The sequence below is a fragment of the Podarcis bocagei genome (assembly GCF_964188305.1).
Source record: "Podarcis bocagei genome assembly, chromosome: W".
Classification (NCBI taxonomy): domain Eukaryota; kingdom Metazoa; phylum Chordata; class Lepidosauria; order Squamata; family Lacertidae; genus Podarcis; species Podarcis bocagei.
This window is the reverse complement of record NC_138131.1, coordinates 70,425,254-70,450,224: the sequence shown is the minus strand read 5'-3', so window position 1 is coordinate 70,450,224 and position 24,971 is coordinate 70,425,254. Positions and strand designations below refer to the sequence as shown.

At 47.6% G+C, this 24,971-nt stretch overlaps 1 protein-coding gene across 1 annotated transcript in view; it reads right to left on the bottom strand.

The window, feature by feature from the left end:
* Positions 1–24,971, bottom strand: part of LOC308578213 (uncharacterized protein) — a gene marked incomplete at its 5' end in the record, with an annotated part of 719,745 nt that overhangs the window by 604,638 nt on the left and 90,136 nt on the right. The window lies entirely within an intron of this gene.

The window sequence follows — 24,971 nt, the reverse complement described above, 5'->3', positions numbered from 1 at the left end:
TCGCATTAAAGAAACAGCAGCCATTTTAGCCGTGACACCCCTTCTGTTTCTTAAATGCGAAAAACCCCAACAGAAACAATACATACATACATTATATACATAAACCCAGTTTTGTCATCAATTCATTATGACATGTTGCTGGCAAAGGCTTGGTAAACAAATCAGCAATATTATCTTGTGATTGACAGTACTCTAATTTGATTACCCCATTCTGTACACAATCTCTCACATTCGCATGACGGATAGCAATATGTTTTGATGCGGATTTCATTATTTCCGAGCCCGCTAATGCAATGCACGATTGGCTATCTTCATACACTTGGATAGGCAAATCTACTTTACAATCTAGATCTTTTAGTATCTGTATAAACCACATGATTTCTTTGCATGCTAGCGACAGGCTCCCATATTCTGCCTCACAGGATGAGGTCGCAACAAATCCTTGTTTCTTTGACCTCCATCCAATTATGGAATTGGCAAACATCATAACCATTCCACTTGTAGATTTTCTAGTAGCTACACAGCTTCCCCAGTCCGCATCAACAAATACTTCTAGTTTTTCATCTTATGTACTAGATATCTTTAAACATACATTTAATGTCCCCTTTAGATATCTGATAAGCCCTTTCAAAGCACACCAATCGGCAGTACTGGGTTTAGATGCACGTTGGCTCAGAACATTTGTAGCACATGCAATGTCTGGCCTTGACCACTGGCTTAAATACAACAGTGATCCTATTTTTGAGTGATACAACTCAGGCTGATCAAATTCATCATCACACAGTGTCTTTGGGAAATCTGGTGTCATGGGAGTCTGAACTGGCTTGCAGTTTTCCATGCCAAACTGCTCTATTAAATGAAGAATTTTCTCTTTCTGACTCGACTCAATAGGAAGCTTCCATCAGCTTCCTGCCTTACTTCTACTCCCAAGTAATTGCTTACAGGCCCTAAGGCTTTAAGCTTAAACCTCTTTTCTAGTTGACTTGTGAGCTTCTGGATCTCATCTGTGGAACTCCCTGCCACAAGCAAATCATCAACAAAGACTAAGAGCATTAGATATTTGTTGCCTGTCCCCTTGATGTACAAGCATGGATCAGCCACACTCCTTTTAAAACGAAGTTTTACAAGGGCTTCATTTAAACACTGGTTCCAACACCTTCCACTTTGTTTGAGACCGTAAACAGCCTTTCTCAAACGCCAGACTGCACCATTCCCCTCTTCAAACCCAAGTGTCTCATTAACACTTCATGGTCTAAATTTGCATGCAGATATGCAGCATCAACATCAAAATGGTGCACCGCTAGTTGTCTTACAGTAGCAATGGAAAGCATTAAACGAAAAGTTTCACAATCCATCTGATGTCCATAGGGAACTGACATTTTCCCCCTCTGCCCTCTGTTCTCTATCAGGATCTCATGGGACGGATTGTGTGCTTTACGCAGCCTGAATTGGCCCTTGCTACGGCACTGGAAGCCCTTTACCAACTGAGGTATACCGGGGTTTTTGAGCTTGACGAGGAGCTGGTGGGGGGGAGGGGAGCAGAATGTGGAAAGGTGTTACCAGACCTTGCCACTGCACTGAATTCGATTGGAAGATTTGCTTACAATTTCTTGGGTTTCTTGCGTTCAAAAAGCTTTATTCATGCAGCAACTATTTACAGGGTGAGTGGAGATGTGAGAGAGAAAATAGAAGCTATATTGTCTAGAGATGACTGCGAAATGGCTCAGCTTTTAGGGGTGGGATTAACTAAGACCTAGAGGCTTGCAACCAAGTGCCAGGTAGACTGCCGCATAAACAGTGCCCTCGTGTGTTTATTTTAATTTTACCTTTATTCATTTTTACCCTGTAAAATCTATACGCTGCTTGATTGTCAAAAGTGGTTTAAGCTAACACATGCAATCACTGGAAGTTCAAGAGAATGACATGTATTTGATGCTCCCCTGCCCCCCCCCCCCAATATGAGGAAGACTCCAAGGAGACAGAGTCTAAAAACTTTTCCCTCCTTCTCTCCAGCCTCATGAAGCCCAAATTACCCCTGAAGCTCCACAGCCTGATTGCTCATGCAGCCTTTGCGGCGGTCATTGAGGTCAAAACTGAGCCCAACAAGCAGGTAAGTTGTTAGCCTTGAAATTTGACTTCTCCAGTTGTTGTTTCTTCTTCACACGCTTTAAGCACTGCTCCCATTGCTCAACATCTGATCTCTCTTTCCCCTGCTTGGCGCATCCTCTCCCTCATTGCCATTGCCTGCAGGAGTTAGAGGAACGTTATACTCTGATGCTGGGAGGTCTCCTCTGGGAGGCCCCAAGCACTAAGACCCTGAACTTGCTGATGAATGTAAGTATCTTGATGGCCTCAGTGGCTGTTTGACCTAGAAAGCTTTCATGGAGAAGCCGCCACCTAGCAGTGCACCTCTTGGGCCCTTCCCCTCTTGTAAGGCAAGCTGGCCACATGGACCAGCCAACAAAGGCCCACTTGCCCAGACAGCCAAAGGAGGGCCTTGGATGCAGAGCTACAATTTGGGGCTGGAGGACATTGCCATTTTAGAACAGAAACGGATCTCTCTCTGAGAGTGTAAAGGGCTTCACAGTGGTCTGCCTCTTTCCCCCAGACCAGCCTCCTGATTCTGAGGTCCCCTTTCCTCCCACAGGAACTGAGAGGTTACACAACAAGTGCGATTGCAGCGGAGAGGCAACTGGCAGCCAGTGGCATTAGCTGGCTGATGTCCTATGCAAGAAGGCTCAGCTGCCTGAAGGTAAGTCTCTCACCTTTGGCACCTTCACAGCCCCAAGAGGCTCCCAGAGTGGCTTGTGAAAGGATTCCCACAGGAGGAATCACAGTCTGGTATCAGGCGCACAACACAATGTGTGTCCCTGGGATGCCGGACAAGGCTGGAGACATTTCCTGCCCTCTTCCTTGATCTTACACTTCCACCTCTGCCTAGTAGGCTGCAGGACCCATTGAGGTCGCCTGGGGCAAGGGATTGGGGCCAGGCAATAGAACTCACTCATCCCATGATGGAAGCAAGTCTTCCCTGGCTTGGGTCTGCTTCCATGTTCTCTTGCACCCATTATTTGGGGGGGAGGGTTTAGGATCAGATCAGTCATCTGATCCAGTACGGTCTTGTCTTTTCTCTACAGCATGCTCTCGTCCCTCTGGAGCTGGCTCACTTCTGCCCCAAAGAAGGTAACACCCACAGCCTGGGGACATGGGACGCACTTTCCAGACTAAGGAGAGCCCACTCAGTAGCTGCAGCATCCTTGCTTGATGCAGACCTCCTGGGTCATGTGGCTGTGAAATCCTGCCGCAGCACAAACATGGCCAAACTGCAGGCTTGGAAGGAGTCGTTGCCACCAAAGACAGGATCCATAAAGCCTCCTTGTAAATAGGGTGGAATGGGGGCCAGGTCAATTTGGTGAATCAGTAAATGTGGCAGAAATTCATCTCTCTTCTCCTTCATTCTCTTCCAGATGACATAAGACTTGATGTCAGTTTCGATTATGGGGATAAGACACAAGTTTCAAGGCTCAGCGATGATGGAGTGGCAAGTTTTGCTTGCTGTTTCATTGTGTGTTGTTGCTAATTGTGATCATTGCTGTTGTTTTAGAATTCTTGCCTATGAAATATTACTTTTTTATTGCTTTTAAATTGTTGCTTTTTAAGCTGTCGTTGTAAAGGAAAGTGTTCTGCTAATGTTGATTGTATTCTGAATTGCTTCAAGAAGCCTCATAGCAATGAATAATATTAAGAGTAATAATTACTTTACCTGACTTAATTATAATAAAGCATTGACATGCATATTTTAAATTAGCGGTTAAGGTCTTAAACTACACATTTTAGTAGTTTCACATCTGTATTCTTTACTGTGTTCTAGCTTATAGATTTTGATTTTAACCTACATATATATGAGAGCCAGTGTGGTGTAGTGGTTAAAAGCGGTAGTCTCATAATCTGGGGAACCAGGTTTGCGTCTCTGCTCCTCCACATGCAGCTGCTGGGTGACCTTGGGCCAGTCACACTTCTCTGAAGTCTCTCAGCCCCACTCACCTCACAGAATGTTTGTTGGGGGGGGGGGAGGAGAATGTTAGCTGCTTTGAGACTCCTTAGGGTAGTGATAAAGCGGGATATCAAATCCAAAATTCAGTAAATTGTCTCTGCCTCCATTTTTTGGTATTGAGGGAAACGCTCTATAAAATAATCAGAAAACATCAGGGTTGTAGTCAACATCAGTCCTTTCCACAGCAGACCTATTTAAATTGATGGGCACAAATTACATGGCTGTGTTGATTTTCACGCATCTCTTCTGAGTAAAACTCAGTTGACTACTGTAGGGATAATTGCGGAGTGGGCAGTGGGGTCCGGAGGGAGCACACTCCCCACCAGCAGGCAGCCACAGTCTGCCTGCACACATGACCCTGGGGTGCGTAGCATACTCCCCCTCACAGACAAAGTCATGGCTGTCTGGAACATCGTTCCCTCTGTCTGACCTTTTGCAGTCTCAGCAGTCTGCGGTGTCCTGTCTGTAACCTTTGTCCCTGAGACCTTTTGTCTCCTTCGTCATACACTGTGCAAGGGGAAAATGACGTGGTGGAAACAGGTACCAAAATAACTTTGTACCACCCCACGATCTCGGGACCAAAGGTGTGTAAAGGTCACAGCCCAAAATGTATCTGCCTAGCTTGCATATTTGTCTCAATAAAAGGAGGCTCCACAGGACTGGTCAACAGCTCGCTTCAGCCCACCTGTGAGCAGCTCACATGATGATCAACTCCTGTCTTGTGCCTTCACTTCAGACTACTCCTCACAGGATATCATGGAATTGTAGAGTTGGAAGGGACCACAAGAGTCATCTAGTCCACCCCCTGCAATGCAGGAATATTTTGCCCAACGTGGGGCTCCAACCCACGACCCTGAGATGCAGAGTCTCACACTCTACTGACTGAGCTATGGGCAGATATCTTGTTTGAGAAATGTGTCCCTTGGAAACATTTTGGTTTTATCCTCTCTGCAGGAGTTGCTATGCCTGATCATTCCATCTAGTTCTGTCGAAAGAGAGGTGGGGGTTGTTTTCTGCTTTCTTAATTGTGAATATTTTGGGGGGGAGGGGAGGCATAGGTGGAAAGGAGATACTCAGATGGACCAGAGTGAAATGGGGGCTTCGGGATGGCTTGGGGAAGTCTAAAAGTGTCACATCCAAACCAAAACTCTTGGTTGTTGGATGCCCCTGCCTTCTGTCATCATTTGAGCTTTCCTCTGCTTCCCTTTCAAGCTGCTGTCTGGAAGGAGGCCAAAGCCCACTTAAACATAAGAATGATTATAAGAAAGCATTCATTCAACAGCCAGAGTTGAATGAAGACGATGTGCTAGGAGGAGAATGAGCTAATTAAACCATTCTGCAACACACACACACACACACACACTGCAATCCGAACCCCAGTGCTGTTATGAGGACAATGGCCACAACCACACATTTCAAGAAGCATTGCACTAAGAGTCACAGATTCACCCAACACATCCTGGGAACCTCTGTTTGCTACAGATCTAACATCTCTCAGCACCCTTGGCAAACTACAGTTCCCAGGATTCTTGAGGGAAAGCCTGGACTCTTTCAAGTGGTGTAAGAGCTTTAAATGTGTGGTGTGGAATTCCTCCAAAAGAATCGGGGAACTGTGCAACCCTCTCTCTCTCAGGCTACGGTCCTGCCCCAGGCTCAGGAGGAGGAGGAGGGCTCTTTATTAGATTAGGTTTGTATCCTGCCTTTCTATTTTCATGCTCAAGGCAGCTAAACCGCCAGAACTACAGAAATCAATTATAATAATCAATACAATAAGAATAGCAATAAGAGTTATTTACCAAATCTAAATAATCTGATAGAAAATGTGATCTCTCCATAAGCTGCAGTCTTTGGACACAACATTTCAATGAACATTATTATTATTATTATTTTTAATTTCCTTTCTATACCACTTTATATTTTCAAGAAAAAATTCAAAGCAGTTTACAGCATATTAAAACATAAATAAAACAATCTGAAGAATGTCAAATATAGAGTATACAGTTAAAGCAACATAGTTAACCAAAAACTGAAATATTAAAGATTTCAAAATAAAACATTACAAAGGAAGTCAACTACAGAATACATATTGAACAGAAAGTTAACAAAAACAAAACAAAAAACTTAAGCATCCCCCCCCAAAAAACCAAGATTGCTAAGTAAAGTCAAATATAAAATGCACATTTAAAACAGCAGAATTCCCAAGAGAATAAAATATGATCATATGCATGACACGGCTGTTTAGCAGGCACAAAAAGATGGGGCAAAAGAATCCAATAGTTTGGGTTTCTTGTCAGGCCGAGCGATGTCCCTCTGGTCTCACCAGGAGCCTCTTTCATAGAGCTGGTGTCTGGGCCCTGCCCCCCAGGCCAGGTGGAAAGGGCCTTGCAGGAAGCGGCCTTCACAACTCACAACCGGGCAAGGCCATCATGATAACACACAGTTCAATAGGGCAAGGTTTCTGGCAGGTGGGCATCTAAAGCCTACCAAATTGTCCACGCAGACCTTGTTGGTCCACTTGCAACCTCTCTAGGTGGAGCAAAGTACTTCATGGTATTGATTGATGCTTTTTCCAGGTACATTCATGTGTTCATGCTCAAGCAGAAATCAGAAGCGTTTCCTAGGTTCAAGGAATTCTGTGCTTGGTTACAAAATGTCCATGGAAAGCAACTGCAAAACCATTGGTTGGCTTTGTGGGAATGTTCTGGGGTGCAGGAGAGGATATATTGTGAGATTATATCGTAGTCCAACTTGTGCTAACAAGTTCCCAAAATATCAGCAGAGTTTATAACATTCCCCCTTTTAAGTTCGCAACGGTAACGTCTGCACAGGTTCGCTAGAACCTCTATAATAATTACTCTGGTAATTTCCCCCTTTTGATCCCTCTTAAAATACAAGACACGACACAGTCTTTATAAAAGTATAAAAGAGTTTACTCACGTTCTGTTCACAATATGATCCCAGAAGGCAGACAGGCTTAAAAAGGTAAAATACATTTAGAATCTATCTTATAGGAAGATAGTCCTATTGTCCTCTCTTGGCTGAGAGCCAAGAGGGCATCCTGCTTCTTCGAAAGATGAAGATGAGAGAGGCAAGAGGCAAGAGAGAGAGATGACTGCCTGCCCTGTGCTTTTATCATTTACCTGCACAGGTGAGGCCACACCCACCTCTGGTCACATGCGGAGGAAGTCCGTCCCCAGGAAGTTTACCTGCTTGCTGGACAGACATCCCTCCCCATGTTCTAACATGTACACTCTAGGAATGTTGTCATTGACTGCTCCTGTGTTTACATCCCAACAGGCTTTCATTGAGTTCTGTGGACACAGTAAAAAAAAGCTGCCATCTGGTTTCTCTGTGGATGTTCCGATTGTGGAACACAGATTTGCTCTCCACCGTAACCATGTCTCTCCGCATACCACTTTATTTCCCCCCAGGTAGGTGGCTACTATTCACTTGTAGGAAGATGTGCTTATTTAGATTACAACATTGCAGTGGGAGCAAAAGCCACCTTTCTTCTCTCAAGAGGGTTAGTCGAGTTTCTGTTGTTACGGAAAAATCCAGGTGGGAGGCTGCTCAGAGCCCGTGGGTCCCTGCGGAACAAAGAAGGAGTCCAGCCACCAACCGGAGCAAATAGCGGAGACCAAAGTTTATCGCGCAACAGGTTCAGAGAGGAATTGAACTCCGAGAACGGGGTGACAAGGACTTTTAAAAGTTCCTATCTTATACCAGCAGACAGTTCGCTAAACATCACCACTCCATCAAAAAAGGGGAGGGTTATACATGATTAACATAGGAGGAATGTGTTGGGGTAACATGCAAATACAGGATATGTCTTGGGAAATGCGCTCCACTTCCCAGTGGGGAGGAGTTGCGGTGGACCACGTGGCCACCCACTCCCCACCAGGGGCGGGGGACTCTGTCCCCCGTTGCCTATGGGATCCTGGCCACGTCAAAGCCCGGCCAGCCAACCCCCAGAGAACTTCCTCTTTGGCTCGCTTCCTCAATCACCCGCCCTCCCTCCCTATTTTGCAGGTTAGGCAATGGCCTTGCTATGGACTTTGGTTGGTCGCCTTGGTTGTCCGAGGGGCCTAATAGGAATTTTACAACTTGGCAAATTGGCACTGGCCACTTGGTTTTCGCCTACCTCGTAGCAATTGTCACAACTTTGTTAGGGTTGCGGTTAGGAATTGTTTGACCTTGTGTGGGGTAGGTGAGGTGTGGCCATCACCTGCCCCTCCATGCTTAAGGGTATTCCGTTAAAGGAATCCGGGGGTGTTGATCTAGTCTGAAGCCCGGCTGGGGGGCTAAGGCCTTGACACGACCCCGACGGGAGCACCAGGGGGAGCTTGAGTTGGTTCGCATCGACAGGGCTACAGCAAACTAAATATGACATAATAGGCATCACTGAAACCTGGTGGGATAAGTCCCACGATTGGAATGTAATAATGGGGGGATACAATCTATTTCAGAGAAACAGACCAGACAGGAAAGGAGGAGGAGTGGCGTTATATGTCAGGGATGTGTATACCTGTGAAGAGATCCAAGATTTAGAACCTCAAAGCCAAAGTGAGAGCATTTGGGTCAAAATTAAGGGAGAGAAGAATAACAGAGATCTCATTGTGGGAGTTTACTATAGATCCCCAAGCCAAATGGAGGACATAGATGATGCCTTCCTGGAACAGATGGCCAAGCATGCAAAAGGAAGGGAGATAGTAGTAATGGGGGACTTCAATTACCCGGATATTTGTTGGATGTCAAACTAAGCCAAGAGCTTAAGGTCAAACAGATTCCTCACTGGCCTTGCAGACAACTTCATTGTCCAGAAAGTGGGGGAAGCAACAAGAGGAACAGCCATTTTAGATCTGGTCCTAACCAATGTTGATGTCCTGGTTAGTGGGGTAGAAGTGGAAGGATCATTAGGTGCGAGTGATCATGCTCTTCTGAAGTTTACTATACAGCAGAAAGGAGCAGCCAAGCATACTAGAACTCATTTTCTTGACTTTAAGAAAGCCGACTTCATAAAACTTAGGGAAGTGCTGGGTGAGATCCCATGGACAGTAATACTAAAAGGAAAGGGAGTTCATGATGGCTGGGAGTTTGTTAAGAGGGAGATAGTAAAAGCACAACGTCAGGCAATACCAATGAGACGCAAACATGGAAGGTGCCTAAAGAAGCCAGGGTGGCTATCTAAAGAACTTTTAACTGAGTTAAAATTAAAAAAGGATGTGTACAAAAAATGGAAAGGGGGGGGAACCACCAAAGAGGAATTCAAACAAATAGCCAGCACGTGTAGACACAAAGTCAGAAAAGCTAAAGCACAGAATGAACTCAGGCTTGCTAGAGAGGTTAAAAGCAACAAAAAAGGCTTTTATGGGTATGTTCGTAGCAAAAGGAAGAACAAAGAAACAGTGGGGTCACTCAGAGGAGAAGATGGTGAAATGCAAACAGGGGACACAGAAAGGGCTGAACTCCTCAATGCCTTCTTTGCCTCAGTCTTCTCCGATAAAGAAAACAATGCCCGACCTGAAGAATTTGGAGCAAATGATTCAGCAAAGGAAACACAGCCCAGAATAACTAAGGAGATAGTACAAGAATACTTGGCTAGTTTAGATGTATTCAAGTCTCCAGGGCCAGATGAACTGCATCCAAGAGTATTAAAAGAACTGGCAGATGTGATCTCAGAACCACTGGCAGTCATCTTTGAGAATTCCTGGAGAAAAGGCGAAGTCCCGGCAGACTGGAGGAGGGCAAATGTTGTCCCTATTTTCAAAAAGGGGAAAAGAGAGGACCCAAATAATTACCGCCCAGTCAGTCTGACATCAATACCAGGGAAGATTCTGGAGCAGATCATTAAGCAAACAGTCTGTGAGCACCTAGAAAGGAATGCTGTGATTACCAATAGTCAGCATGGATTTCTGAAAATTAAGTCATGTCAGACTAACCTGATCTCGTTTTTTGACAGAATTACAAGCCTGGTAGATGAAGGGAACGCAGTGGATGTAGCCTACCTTGATTTCAGCAAGGCATTTGACAAGGTGCCCCATGATATTCTTGTAAAGAAGCTGGTAAAATGCGGTCTTGACTCTGCTACCACTCAGTGGATTTGTAACTGGCTGACTGACCAAACCCAAAGGGTGCTCATCAATGGTTCCTCTTCACCCTGGAGAAGAGTGACTAGTGGGGTGCCACAGGGTTCTGTCTTGGGCCCGGTCTTATTCAACATCTTTATCAACGACTTGGATGATGGACTCAAGGGCATCCTGGTCAAATTTGCAGATGACACCAAACTGGGAGGGGTGGCTAACACCCCAGAGGACAGGATCACACTTCAAAACGACCTTGACAAATTAGAGAACTGGGCAAAAACAAACAAGATGAATTTTAACAGGGAGAAATGTAAAGTATTGCACTTGGGGGGGGGAAATGAGAGGCACAAATACAAGATGGGGGACACCTGGCTTGAGAGCAGTACATGTGAAAAGGATCTAGGAGTCTTGGTTGACCACAAACTTGACATGAGCCAACAGTGTGACGCGGCAGCTAAAAAAGCCAATGCAATTCTGGGCTGCATCAATAGGAGTATAGCATCTAGATCAAGGGAAGTAATAGTGCAACTGTATTCTGCTCTGGTCAGACCTCACCTGGAGTACTGTGTCCAGTTCTGGGCACCACAATTCAAGAAGGACACTGACAAATTGGAACGTGTCCAGAGGAGGGCAACCAAAATGGTCAAAGGCCTGGAAATGATGCCTTATGAGGAACGGCTAAGGGAGCTGGGCATGTTTAGCCTGGAGAAGAGGAGGTTAAATAAAACAGCCTGGTGTTTCAGCTTCTCAAAGTTGTTTTATTCAGTGCGCTGCTACAGCTTTGTTGTTGTTGTTTAGTTGTTTAGTCGTGTCCGACTCTTCGTGACCCCATGGAGCAGAGCACGCCAGGCACTTCTGTCTTCCACTGCCTCCCGCAGTATGGTCAAACTCATGCTGGCAGCTTCGAGAACACTATCCACTGAGCACTCAGGGCTGATTTCCTTAAGAATGGATAGGTTTGATCTTCTTGCAGTCCATGGGACTCTTAAGAGTCTCCTCCAGCACCATAATTCAAAAGCATCAATTTTTCTGCTACAGCTTGTCACACCCGAATCCTCCAAAGGAATCTGCCAAAGTGCTTTTCCAGGCAAACGGGGGCAGAGGGAGAGAAACCAAGAACCTCAAATTCACTAGACCAGGGATGGGGAATTCGGTGGCCCTCTAGGTGTTGTTGGATTCCATCACCCCTGACCGTCGGCCATGCTGGCTGAGGCAGAAGGCCATTGGATCTGGCAATATCTGGGAGCCCACAAGATTCCCAGCCTCCGCCCTTCACAAACAACCAGGCACTCAGCTGTGAGGCATGCCTCTTACCGGAGGGAGGGTCACTCCAGAGGCAGCTGTGGCATGAGGGTGCTGGATCATGCCTTTGTGGGCACATCTGAGGATTAAAGAGGACCCCCTAGGAAGCGTGCTTGGAGATCTTCCTTACCACGTGGCTCTCTGGCAAAAACACAACAGTACTAACGGCCATATGGAACCACACCTCAAAGCTGGATCAGACTTCCCAGATCCTGTAGCCTACATCAGGAGGAAGACTGGGGCAGAGGGGTCTGGAGTGGGAGTCAGAGCTGCTCATAGGGCTGCATGTCTGAAGCATGGGCAGAAATCCTTGGGTGTGAGGTTGCATGGGGCTGTCTCTTTCTGTTTTGCTGGTGCCAAGCCGCCAGCCAGCCAGAGGCAGGCAACCAACTGGCTTCAGGGGCAAGCTCCTTTGCAAAGCCAGTCTGACTTCACCAAATGCAATGACAGAGTGACCATTCGGCCCGTGTTCTGCTTCGCTGTGAAATTGTGTGTGTTCCTCAACGCAGAGAGCCTCTTTTTCAACGTTAAGCTGGTCTAAGGAAGAAAAGCATAAGAGTTAGTCTTGAATCCCCACACACATGTGCTGGGAGATGCCTGCACACTGCACATGTAAAGCACATCTCCTCCCACCCACACCCAAAAAGGCCTGGGAACAATGGTTTGTTAAGGGTGCTGGGAATTCGTAGCACTGTGAAAGGAAAACTAAGGTTCTTAGAATTCTTTGGAGGGGGTGGAATGTTGAATACACAACGGCCACATGGACGGACGGACACACACACACACACACACACACCCCAGCATAGCTTCAACTTTTAGCACAAAAAGTCTTCAGCCAGATGTCATGCAACCCTTTGGCAGGGGCAACTTATCATTTTATTGATTTTCCATAACAATTAAAAAGGCGGACAATCTTGCAAAGGAGTGTTGCCATTTAAACTGCTGGTGTGACGTAGGAACCCGAACAAAGAAAAGGAACCAACTACCCAGAGTCTGCTTCCGATTGCCCTTGTTCTCCACCTCCCTCTATCCTAATCAGCCGCAAACAAGAGTTCAGATTTGAAAGACTTGTTATCACCTCATTCCCTTCAATTAGCCAGCTGCTCTGGCAGATTACATCAGTTCCTTCCCGCTCCCAATATTCCTGCTCCTAACCTGGTTAGCCATAGCCCGGAAGCTGAATCTCAGGGGAACGCCTTTGGGCTGGGAAGGGCTCATCTTTTCTGGGCCTCTTCTCCCCCTCAGGAATCGGTGCTTGGCTCCTGGCCTGTGAAATGCGCTCAAAATGTAGAGATGCCTTCTTTCCACAGAGCCAAGGGAGAAGGGTGTTGCGTCACCTCCAACTTCCTCAGGGATGAAGCAGTTACGAAAAACGAAACATCCCACCTGGGCACGGTTTCTGAGAGAGCAACAGCAGAAGACCCAGACTCTGGCAAGATGAGCATTTGCCCAGTGGATTCCGGCCACTCCATGAGGGCAGACAGGGGATGACTGCGGTGGCCGCCAGCCCCTTCCCACTCCATCTCAGATACAGAACTCATTTGCTCTGCCACTCCTTGGCTCTGGCGCCACCTACTGTTGGCCTTCTTGCCTTCCACCCTCCCAGTCCCAATGAGCACCATCCACCCCTGGTCCAGAGGCGCAGAGCAGTAGTTAGGTGATCTTGCGCCCCGGCAGAACCGTCCAGATTGCGCCCCCAGCCACGGACAAGTTAGCTCTTCTTTCCTCCGCTCCTCCAACCCCCCCTATTAAATTCACCCTGGAAGTACAAGTATCGAAAAGTAAAATGTTAGAGGTCCCCCCCCCATAGCAATATAATTGGATTCAGCTAGCTGGTCAGTCTACTTTCGGTTTCACTCCTGGCTCCTTGTTAAATTAATACTGCATCAGAAACCCCCCAAGCAGATATCCAAAGTTCTTTGGCATTTCTCCAGTTGTTAATGAGATGTCTCTTCTAGTCCAGGGGAGTCTTTTGATCTTCTTCCAGGAAACCAAGAGTGCAATTTTTCTTAGTCTCCCTTGCTTTCCTTGTGACCTTCAGCTTAAAGACAAACTACTCTGGAGTGAGAAAAACCCATCACACTCAAAAAGCCCAGCTGGAGGGACCTGGAAGTGTGAGGGAAAGAGCAGTTTTGTAGTGGGTTTGTTGCACAGCAGCACCAAGTTCACTAACTGACTGATTCAGAGTGAATCCCATTCAAAAATACTGCAATGGTGTGTGTTTCAGCCAGCCATCCAGCTGCTGCAACTATTCCCTGGGTGCCACCACACTGTCCTGTCTGTGTGTTTGGAAGGGAATGGGAGCTATGCTCCCCCCGGAGACACTCCACTCCTTCTTCCTTAGCTGTGTTGCTCAACAGTTGAGGCAACCTTCACAGTTCTGGGATGCCGATGCCAAAGACCTGGAAGTGTGCTGTCAATATATTTACAGTGCAGGGGTTCCTCCGGAGGAGACGACCACTTGTTTGTTTTGCGTTCATGTCTTCCTTGCCCAAAACTTGCAACAGTGGTTAGACTCTACTAAGAAAATGGTCAGAGTGCTTTAATCCATTCTCATTGGAAAAGCTGAAGTTCTCGGCTGGACCTGAATCCCTTCCACAAAATACTGACAGTCTGGAAACACCCTGGGTGCAAACATGTTTTACTGGGGAAAGGATCTTTGCCTCTTCCTCCTTCCTAACCTGCAGTAGTGCCCTGGCAAATCACAAAGTGCAGGCTCCCTTCATGGTACTCACAGCCACACCGCTTCAAAGATTATACAAATTTAATATATCAACAACAAATCAACACAATGACGCTATAATGATACAATCTGAATCATTAGGGGTGCATTGCAGCAGTCATTGCAAATCTCCATGAGTCGCCTTTCAGCCAGGAGCTCTGCAGCACAGGTGGTTCTGATGATTCCCCTGTAAGGAAGGCTTACAATGTAGGAGGCTTTGGGGCTTTGCGAGAGGGGGGAAAGTGGGGACATCTTAGAAGTATGCATGATGTGGGAAAGGTGCAGAGCGATGTTTTCTCCCTCATAATATCAGAACCTGGATCTGGGGCTGAACCCGGGATCTGCACGCCAAGGCTGGAGTAAGAAAGAGCCCTTGCCAGCTGGCCATGTTGGGCGCCTGCCTGGAGAGTGGAAGCTGGGGGTTGGAGGGACATCGTGCTGCTCCTGGCAACCCCCACCCAACCCGACGTCCTCAGATGAGAAAGCCAGGGTGAGTCATGCTAGCAGCCTGTGGCCTTGATGGGCTTTGAGGCAGCCCAGAAGAAGAAGAGTGGATTTGATATCCCGCCTTTCACTCCCCTTCGGGAGTCTCAAAGCGGCTAACATTCTTCTTTCCCTTCCTCCCCCACAACAAACACTCTGTCAGGTGAGTGGGGCTGAGAGAATTCAGAGAGCGAACCTCCTGGGAGGAGCAGCACTTTTCTCACGGGACAGAAGCGCACAACTTCCCCCTCCCACTTTCCACCCGCCCCAGTCTTTCTCCGGCGGCTCAGTTTAGCGGCTCATCCCAGGTGGGAATTCGGGTGGAGCTGCTTGCAGAAGGAGAAGTGGCTGGTGCTAGCGGAACCTCCCATCTCAGGTAGGACTTCCGGGATCCAGACGAACATTTTACCAAAAAGTATGGCTTGACTACTAATTTCCCATTTAAAGGATGGCAAAAAGACCTAAGTTTGGAGGACAGGTGAAAAAACCATGAATTACATTTAAAGTTCTGCGAGATGCAAAGGAAAGTGAAATATACTCAGAGTCGCAAAGTGATTTCATGCTCTTTATTCAGCTCATAGTGGTGAGGAGGAATGAATGGAAGTCCCCTCACAGTATCTGCTTTATATACATTATTTACACAATGGGCTGCACATGATTGGCTAATTCCGGAATTCTACTGTAAGCCAATCAGGTTGTGGATTCACTTCTATCTGGAGCAGGATTGGGTGGTTCCTGCCAACCAATCATACTGCTGCATTGTTCTAGGACCAATCAGACTGCTGCATTCTGAATCCTATTGTTCTAGGACCAATCAGACTGCTGCAATTTGGATCCTATTGTTCTAGGACCAATCAGACTGCTTCAGTTTGGATCCTATTCAACTCAGTACATAACACCCCTCCCCTCTAAGTTCCAGTCCTGCCCGGGAGGTCGCATTCATAGTCCTCAAGGTATGCCTGCGGCCTACGTGTGCGTTGCGGCCTGGGGTGTTCCCTGGTCCGGGCTCCAGGTTCTGGCTCGTGTTCCAAGGATGCTGGCTGTGATGGGGTTGTTTGGTCTGGTGCAACCGGCTTGCTCAGTCGTGGTTCTGGTTCTGGTGTCCTTTCGGCCTCACGGGTCCTCTCTGTATTTACTGATTCTGCCTCTCCTGCTGGCCCCTCCTGCTCTATGGGCCTCACTGCCCCGCTGTTCCCTTGGGACTCTTCTGACCTGTCCTCCTCCTGGGTTCCCCCGGGAATCGTCGCTGTATCTGGTCGCAGTGGCGGCGCCAGCATTGCCCCCCATCCGTTAGCACCTCGTACGACACTGGGCCAGTGACCCTGGTGACTGTGGCGGGTACCCATGCTGGGCCTGCCCCAAAATTCTTTGCGTACACTGGGTCCTGGGCCTCGAAGGTCCGGGGGTTCCTGCCTTCCCCCACCACTACCTCATCCTGAGCTCTATCGGGGTGAAGGCGGTCCAATCTGATTGCAAGGCGCCGACCCATTAGTAGTTCAGCGGGGCTCCGGCCAGCCGTTGAGCTGGGGGTGCTGTGCTGTGCTAGGAGGAATGTGGCAAGGCGGTACTCCCAATCCCCTTGCGTCATGCGGCGAAGGGTGTCCTTGGTGGTCCGCACCATGCGTTCTGCTTGGCCATTGGTGGCAGGGTGGAACGGCGCTGAACGGATGTGGCGGATGGCGTTCTGCGCTGTGAAGGTTTGGAATTCTCCTGACGTAAATGCAGTCCCGTTGTCTGAGACGAGAGTGTCAGGGAGCCCGTGGGTTGCAAACAGCCTGCGTAGTACCCGGATGGCTGCGGATGTAGAAGTGAACGGTACCAGTGCGACTTCCAGCCATTTGGTGTAGGAGTCCACCACTATGAAGAATGTTTTCCCCTGAAAGGGGCCAGCGAAGTCCACATGCAGGCGTGACCATGGTGCTCGGGCGGACTCCCAGGACTGGACTGGGGCCCTTGGGGGATCTGGGCGGGATTCTTGGCAGGCCTGGCAGTGTTTGACCCAGGCCTCTATCTCTCTGTCGATCCCTGGCCACCACACATAACTCCTGGCAAGGGCCTTCATTCTTACTACCCCTGGGTGTGTCTCGTGTAGGGCTGTGAGGACCCTTTTGCGGAGGGGCTGGGGAACAACGACCCTGCTTCCCCATAACAGGCACCCCTTGTGGGCCGACAGTTCATGTTTGCGGGTTGTGTAGCCAGCAAATTCTGGCCCAGGGCTGCTGCTGGGCCATCCCCTCCACATCCAGTCCAGGACCCGGGAGATGACCCTATCTTTCTTGGAATGGTGTGCAACTTCTTGTGCCTGAATGGGGCTCATAGCCTCTTGTGCAGGTGCTGGGTCAGGGCCTGTTTCCGGTAGTGGTAGCCTGCTGAGGGCGTCCGCATGGCCCATCGCCTTCCCAGGTCGGTGAATCAGTGCATACTGGTAGCTGGCAAGGAAAATTGACCACCTGAGGACGCGAGGAGACAGCACTTGGGGGGTCTGCTTTTCGGGGGCAAACAAGCCAAGCAACGGCTTGTGGTCAGTCACCACGGTGAAGGGCCGCCCGTACAAGAAATCATGGAATTTTTTTACTCCCTTCACGATTGCCAGACCCTCCTTGTCAATTTGCGAGTAGTTCCTCTCGGTTGCGTTGAGTGTCTGGGAAAAGTACGCCACCGGTACCTCTCTTCCATCCGGGAGTTGGTGCCCCAGGACAGCGCCAATGCCATAGGGTGAGGCGTCGCATGCTAGCACCACCGGCAGCCTCTCGTCGAAGTGTGCCAAGACCGAGTTTGAGACAAGCAAGTCCTTGACTGCCTGGAATGCGGCCTCCTGGCGCTGGCCCCACACCCAAGGGGCCCGCTTGCCCAGGAGTCTGTGTAGGGGCTCCGCTACCGCCGCCTTGTGGGGAAGGAAGGAATGGTAAAAGTTCAATAGTCCCAAGAAGGCCTGAAGTTCAGTCTTGCTCTTGGGCGCTGGGGCATCACAAATGGCCCGTACCTTGTCCCCAGTCGGGTGGACCCCTTCTGCGTCCACCATAAATCCCAGAAAGTCCACCTGAGGCACTCCTAGTAGACATTTTTCCCGCTTCACCTTGAGACCCGCCGTCTGGAAACGGTGCAGAACGGTGCGGAGGCGGTCCTCAAACTCCTCTGGTGTGGGCCCGGCAATCAACACATCATCGAAGAAGGGGGTGACGCCAGGAATCCCTTTAAGGAGAGAGTCCATTAGATTCTGGAATATGCCTGGTGCCACGCTGACCCCGAATTGCAGCCGCTTTACCCTGAACGCTCCTCTGTGCGTCACAATCTTCTGTGCCTCTGCTGTGGCCTCAGCTACTGGCAGCTGTTGATATGCTTGGGCCAAGTCCAGCTTGCCAAAAAATTTCGAGCCAGCCAGGGTGGCAAGGACATGGCTGACCACTGGCACTGGGTATGCGTGGGCCGTGAGGGCCTTGTTTATGGTACATTTGTAGTCTGCACAGATGTGGACCGAACCATTAGGCTTGACGGGTGTGACAATTGGAGTTTCCCAGGGGGCATTAGGCACCGGCTCCAGCACTCCTTGCTCCACGAGTCGGTCCAATTCCTCGTCTATACAGGGTTTCAAGGCGAACGGGACCCGGCGGGCCTTGAGCCTGACCGGTCGTACTGCGGGGTCAAGCTGTAGCACAATGGGGGGGCCCGTATACTGTCCCAATTTCCCGTCGAAAACCCCTGGAAATTCCTTGCATATGGTGTCCACGTCCACTTGTAAGCTAGTGTGGTTCACCCTGGTGACAGCTAGCCCCAGTGGTCCAAACCATGCCAATCCCAGTAAGCTAATGTAGGGGCCCTTGACCACAAGCAAGTCCAGTTGCTGCGTCCGCCCTCGGTATTGCACCCTGAAGGTCCCCACCCCCATTGTGAGGACCTTACGTTTCTGGAAGTCCCGTAGGGTGAATGGGGCCGGCCTGAGTTTGGGACCCCCAGTAGGACACAGTTTCCTTAAGGTCTTTGCCGAGATTATGGATAGAGTTGAACCCGTGACACCTAGCCCCAGTGGTCCAAACCATGCTGTCAGAGCTGCCCTAGGTCCCAGCTCACAAAGGACCAACGCCAGTCCGTTGTTATATACAAAAGTCTTTATTGGAGTTCAGTTTGTCTTTCACATCAGCAGCGTGCAGCTCTACGTCTGAGACTCTAGACCGCCGAAGCTCCGTCTGAGTCTCCGCCCCCCATACACCAGTTTAAGACCCTAGCCTTGCTCCACCTCTTCCTCTGCTCTTTCCTCCGCTGGGTCCGCCTGTCAGCTGGGGTTTCGCCCTTTCTAGACTCTTCTGACGCTGAGTCCCCTGATTCTTCTCCCTGCCTCCGGCGGGCTTTAGTCCCGTAGGGTGAATGGGGCCGGCCTGAGTTTGGGACCCCCAGTAGGACACAGTTTCCTTAAGGTCTTTGCCAAGATTATGGATAGAGTTGAACCCGTGTCAAGCTCCATGCGGCATGGAGCCCCCTCTATCTGTACCTCTACATAAATTTTCTCTACGTTGGGGTGGGGCAACTGGTATACCTGGCAGTCCGTGAGCTCTGTCGAGTTGCCTTGGTGCGTTGGGCCCCGGGACCTGGGGCTCTTGGGTTGGTCATCTGATGCCTGGTGTCGGGTGGGCCGAGCCCGACACACCCGGGCGATGTGTCCCAATTTTCTGCACTGCCTGCACTCTGCGTTGCGGAAACGGCAGGTCCTCCTCTCGTGACTCTCCCCGCAGCTTGCTTCAGACTGCTTCAGTCTGAATTCCAGAATTCTACTGTAAGCCAATCAGGTTGTGGATTCATTTCTATCTGGAGCAGGATTGGGTGGTTCCTGCCAACCAATCATACTGCTGCATTGTTCTTGGACCAATCAGACTGCTGCATTCTGAATCCTATTCAACTCAGTACATAACAGAAAGCCTGCGTTTTAAACTTGCATTTTAAAGTTTGTTGCTTGGTGTAGTTAACGGAATGGGGATATTGAGAAAGAAGAGACTTGGAATTACCGGTAGAAGGTTAGGATTTCAGGGTTAGATGGCTTGGATATTTGTGGTAGATCAAGTCAGAGTAAATGTGCACCTTGAGAACCACTGTATTAGACGTGTGTGGCGCATTAAGAATCTGAAAAGATATTATTAAGTTAGTTTATACGCAAAGACTCTATTTTGGGTTTCACCAGAAGACACTTTTTATAGACAAAAGGGTGACGGATAAAGAAGAAGAAGAAGAAGAAGAGTTTGGATTTGATATCCCGCTTTATCACTCCCTTTAAGGAGTCTCAAAGCGGCTAACATTCTCCTTTCCCTTCCTCCCCCACAACAAACACTCTGTGAGGTGAGTGGGGCTGAGAGACTTCAAAGAAGTGTGACTGGCCCAAGGTCACCCAGCAGCTGCATGTGGAGGAGCGGAGACGCGAACCCGGTTCCCCAGATTACGTGACTACCGCTCTTAACCACTACACCACACTGGCTCCAAATGGTTAATCTATTGAGAGTTCTTAAAGTGGAAACGGGGAGATTGTAAAATTTAAACAAGGGGTTTTTCTTTTACACTCAATAAAAGAGGGTTGGGGTGTTGTTTATGGGTTCTTTTTCCGGGGGGGGGGGGTGCTGTTGCTGATGATATTTTTTTTTCTCTTTAGTTTGGATTATATGATTTACGTGGAATCTTATTATTTATGTGGATTTTTTTTCAATTTCGTTGTGTACTTTTTGATATTTTGTTCATTGTTTACGACTAGTTTTGTTACATTTGCAGTTATGTAATATTTTATTTTTTTTGTAAGCTGCCTTGCACATGGTTTGAAATTTGGAAAGGCAACATACAAATAAATGATTGATTGATTGATTGATTGAGAGATTCTAGTTGGAAATGAAGACTTGGGGTATGGAAGAGTGGAAGACGGGTTTTGAGATACAATTGTGCACATCATGTGATATCAAAAATGTACAAACTTTTGTTGAAATCCTAAATGGAAGAGGAACAGATTAAAAAGTGCATGATTAAAGGGGCAAGATTTTCTCTTTTTTTTGGTTATATTGTACAGTTGGAATAGTGGTAACATATGTGGACTAAAGAGTTAAAATATACATTGAGTTATGACTTAAAATAGACTTTTAAATATATATATATATATATATATATATGCTTTCGTAGATTTTCACGGGTACAGGAATGCAGGTTTTGGTGTCTTCGGGTGTCTTCCCGTGTAAGAGTTGGGGTGTCTAGGCGACGTTTCGACGAGGTCTCACTCGTCATCTTCAGGCTGGTGCTTTCGGCTTCTTGTTACTGGAACAGAGCAGGATCTCAGTGTTTGAGTTCCTATAAATACTGTTGAGGGGGTGTGGTGTATAGCCTCCAACGTTCTGGGCAGAGAGGAAGTTCCCAGGTTAGTGTGTCTTTTCTTCTTTTGTTCATTAATTACTTGAGGGATATCTTGAGTGATTTCTTGAGTGATATTCTGAGTACCACTTAGGAGGGTCATTAGGTGTGGATTAGTTGCTAAAGCTTTCGTGTCTTGACCTCTTGAACTTGTGAAGAGTTTTTTCTGAAAAGATGGCTGTACTGCACTTAGTTGTGCTCTGGCTTGGCTTCGTGTATAGGGGCGAGCTGTGGTTTTGTGCCCTGTGCCAGCCAGATCTGTGTAGGGATTGCAGGGGGGTGCAGCACCCGGAGGTGCCACTATGGTTTGGCTACTGGATGGTGTCTGTAATTTATCTGTGGAGAGGGTCTGGGTTTGTATATATATACACACTATCTACCGGAAAAAAACACACACCAACCGCTACTTACATGCACAATCACACCACCACCCTGCACAAATAAACTCCGTAGCCAAGACTCTCATCTCCAGAACCAAACGCCTGGCTGACAAAGACCACTTGACAACTGAGTTACAGAATCTTTCAAATGTGTTAATCGCCAACGGATACCAGCAAAACAGGGTTACGAAGCTAATCCAAAAAGAAACACCCCCCAAAAAGCAAGACACAGAAGAAAACAATGGCATGGCCCTCCTTCCTTATATCAAGGGCACTACAGATAAAATTAGCAAAATCCTCCATAAACACAATATCAAAACAGCCTTTTGCACCAACCAAAAAATAGCCAATATCCTCAGAAACCCCAAAGATAAAATCCAGTTAGAAAACCAAGGGGTCTATGAAATACCCTGCAAAGTCTGCCCAGCCACGTACATTGGACAAACAAACAGACGAATAAATGCACGTATCGCAGAACACAAGAATGCCGTCAAAAAAGAAGAAAAAACTTCCTCTCTTTACCAACACATGAAAGAAACAGGACACGAAATTAATTTTTCAGATTCCAAATTGCTCTTTAACATGGAACACCACCACAAGAGAATAATCATGGAAGCCATCGAGATAGAGAAACACCCTCACAACATGAACAAGCGTGACGATACGTCCCGCCTGCCAGACATCTGGAAAATAGCCCTCCCCACAAAAACCGACACCAGAACCAGAGGCACACAGAACGCCATCTCCAATCAACCACACCAGACCCAAACCCAGACCCTCTCCACAGATAAATTACAGACACCATCCAGTAGCCAAACCATAGTGGCACCTCCGGATGCTGCACCCCCCTGCAATCCCTACACAGATCTGGCTGGCACAGGGCACAAAACCACAGCTCGCCCCTATACACGAAGCCAAGCCAGAGCACAACTAAGTGCAGTACAGCCATCTTCTCAGAAAAAACTCTTCACAAGGTCAAGAGGTCAAGACACGAAAGCTTTAGCAACTAATCCACACCTAATGACCCTCCTAAGTGGTACTCAGAATATCACTCAAGAAATCACTCAAGATATCCCTCAAGTAATTAAGGAACAAAAGAAGAAAAGGCACACTAACCTGGGAACTCCCTCTCTGCCCAGAACGTTGGAGGCTATACACCACACCCCCTCAACAGTATTTATAGGAACTCAAACACTGAGATCCTGCTCTGTTCCAGTAACAAGAAGCCGAAAGCACCAGCCTGAAGATGACGAGTGAGACCTCGTCGAAACGTCGCCTAGACACCCCAACTCTTACACGGGAAGACACCCGAAGACACCAAAACCTGCATTCCTGTACCCGTGAAAATCTACGAAAGCATATATATATATATATATATATTAAATGATATTTATTGAAAAAAGATTTTTTAAAAAATTACAAAGAAAAAAGACAAACAGACAAAAACAGAAAAAGTAAAAGTAAAAATAAAACCAACATTTTCAAATTCTCCACTTTCGTTACCTTCTTTCCATGACCTCCTCCTCCTCCCATCTCTTGTATCTTAATTAATAATTATCACAGCAAATCCTTTCCATAATTCATAATATTCTGTCATTGCATTACCTTGCTCTATTTTCATCTTATTTTATAAAAAAAACTTAAAACTTAAAACTTAAATCTTATTTTTGCCAACTTCTCATAACCATTACCTTTTTACCTAATTCTTTAAACATTTTTGACAAGAGCCAAGTAATTTCATTTCAGCATTTTCCCAACGTTCATCAATTTTATACAACATTCCTAATGATAAAAAAGAAATAAAAACAATCCAATCTTCTTCCAGCATCCCTTCCCCCCGGTCCCGGGATTGTCAGTCCTTTTTATCCCATTAGTCTGGCACATTAACCTGGTGATCTTATATCCGAGGCCTTCAAGTCTCTTCCATGTCTCTTCCGCAGCTCTTCTTCATATTTACCTTTCACTCGTGGGAACTCCAGCTTGGTAGTGTTTTTGACCCTTTTCAGCATATTAGCCCCTTTCCCATAGTCCAGACTAGACTCCATATGGTATTTTTTTTCAAATTCCCTCCAAAATTGGAAGCCCCAACAGCTCCAAACCTCTGACAGCCCATTGCCAGACTCGGGAAGTCCAAACATCCCTGCATAGGGAGGTCAGTCCAACCCCCCATTTCCAAATCAATCCAAACTTTGTCTTTCCTAATCTAGTTTTTTCCAAGTTCATTTGTCACATCCAAAGGCTCATTTTCCTGCTGGGCCAAAAGTCCCTCCATCTCTGGCGTCCAAGATTCTGCGACATCCTCTTCTCTCATCTGCTCTATCAGGACACACTCCTGTTTAAGTTCCTGGGTGGGTTCCATATAGTTTCCCACTACCTGTTCAAATGTTCTGGCCGCATTAGTCATCAAATCCGTCATCTGACTTAACTGATCCAATAGGGCATTTATTTTACAGAAAGCACCCAACAGTGCTTCTGAAAACATTGTCCTGCAAGGTCACAAGTCCTTTCCCACGATTGTAATCTTGACAGCTGCAAGCTCCCTAGAATTGGTTACTGTTTCACGGTCCCCTCTAGGGGGAGAACTTCTGGCTATTCTTTCTTTTAAGGACAATAGCAACACAGTTTCTTTCTTTAAGATATTTTGTCAATATTTATTCCTTTAAAATGCGAAAGGAAACAATGGAATCACAATGTTACTCTTCTTTTAACAATCTGTCAAAAACATTTGTCTCTGGTTAATGAGCTTCAAGACGTCAATTCTGACACCCCGCTCCAGGATCAGGACGGTGGAAAGTTACTTTACTTTAAACTCACTTCTGCAGGTTTAAACAGTCCAAAAAAAGATCACCCTTCTTCTCCTGGAAGGCAGCCCTTTATAGGGAGGCTTTGAATGTTTGTTGTTTTAATATGTGTTGGAAGCCACCCAGAGAGGCTGGGGAAACCCAGTGAGGTGGGTGGGGTACAAATAACACAATTACATTTATAGCCCCCATTTCCTGCAAGGAGGTCCAGTTGGTGTGCAGAGTTCTCCCCCCTCCCATTTTATCCTCACAACAGCCCTTTGAGGTAGGTTAGGCTGAGCGTGAGTGCCTGGCCCAGGGTCACCCAGTGAGCTTCAGGGCTGAGTTTGAATGCCTGCCCCCAGCATTCCTCCTCTGCAAGGCCTGCCTCCTCCCATGACAAAGTCTGCTCACACACTCTCAAGCCCCCATGGATGGCTGAGGCAGGTAAGGTTGTGTGTGTTGGAGGAGGGCAGGAGCAGGCAAGGTGAGCCATGCCCCCAAAGGAGGCAGCTGCAGCAGCCCCCTCCTCCTGCTGCCCTCCAGGAACAGGGCGGGGAGGGACCAGCCCCCAGGAAGGACATGTTTGCCTCCCTCTGCAGTGCTCAGAACAAGAGGGGAATGAGGCCACCCAGGCCCTCTGGAGCACAGAAGGGCTCACCATCCTTGACTTTCCCCCTTCAACTGTTGGGAAAAAGCACCAATGCAAAAGCCAGCTCCAGATGGCTGGAATGCAAAACAGGATGTTGTGGTTTGCAGATGTACTGTTGGAGAAAAGGAGGAGTCTATTCTCTG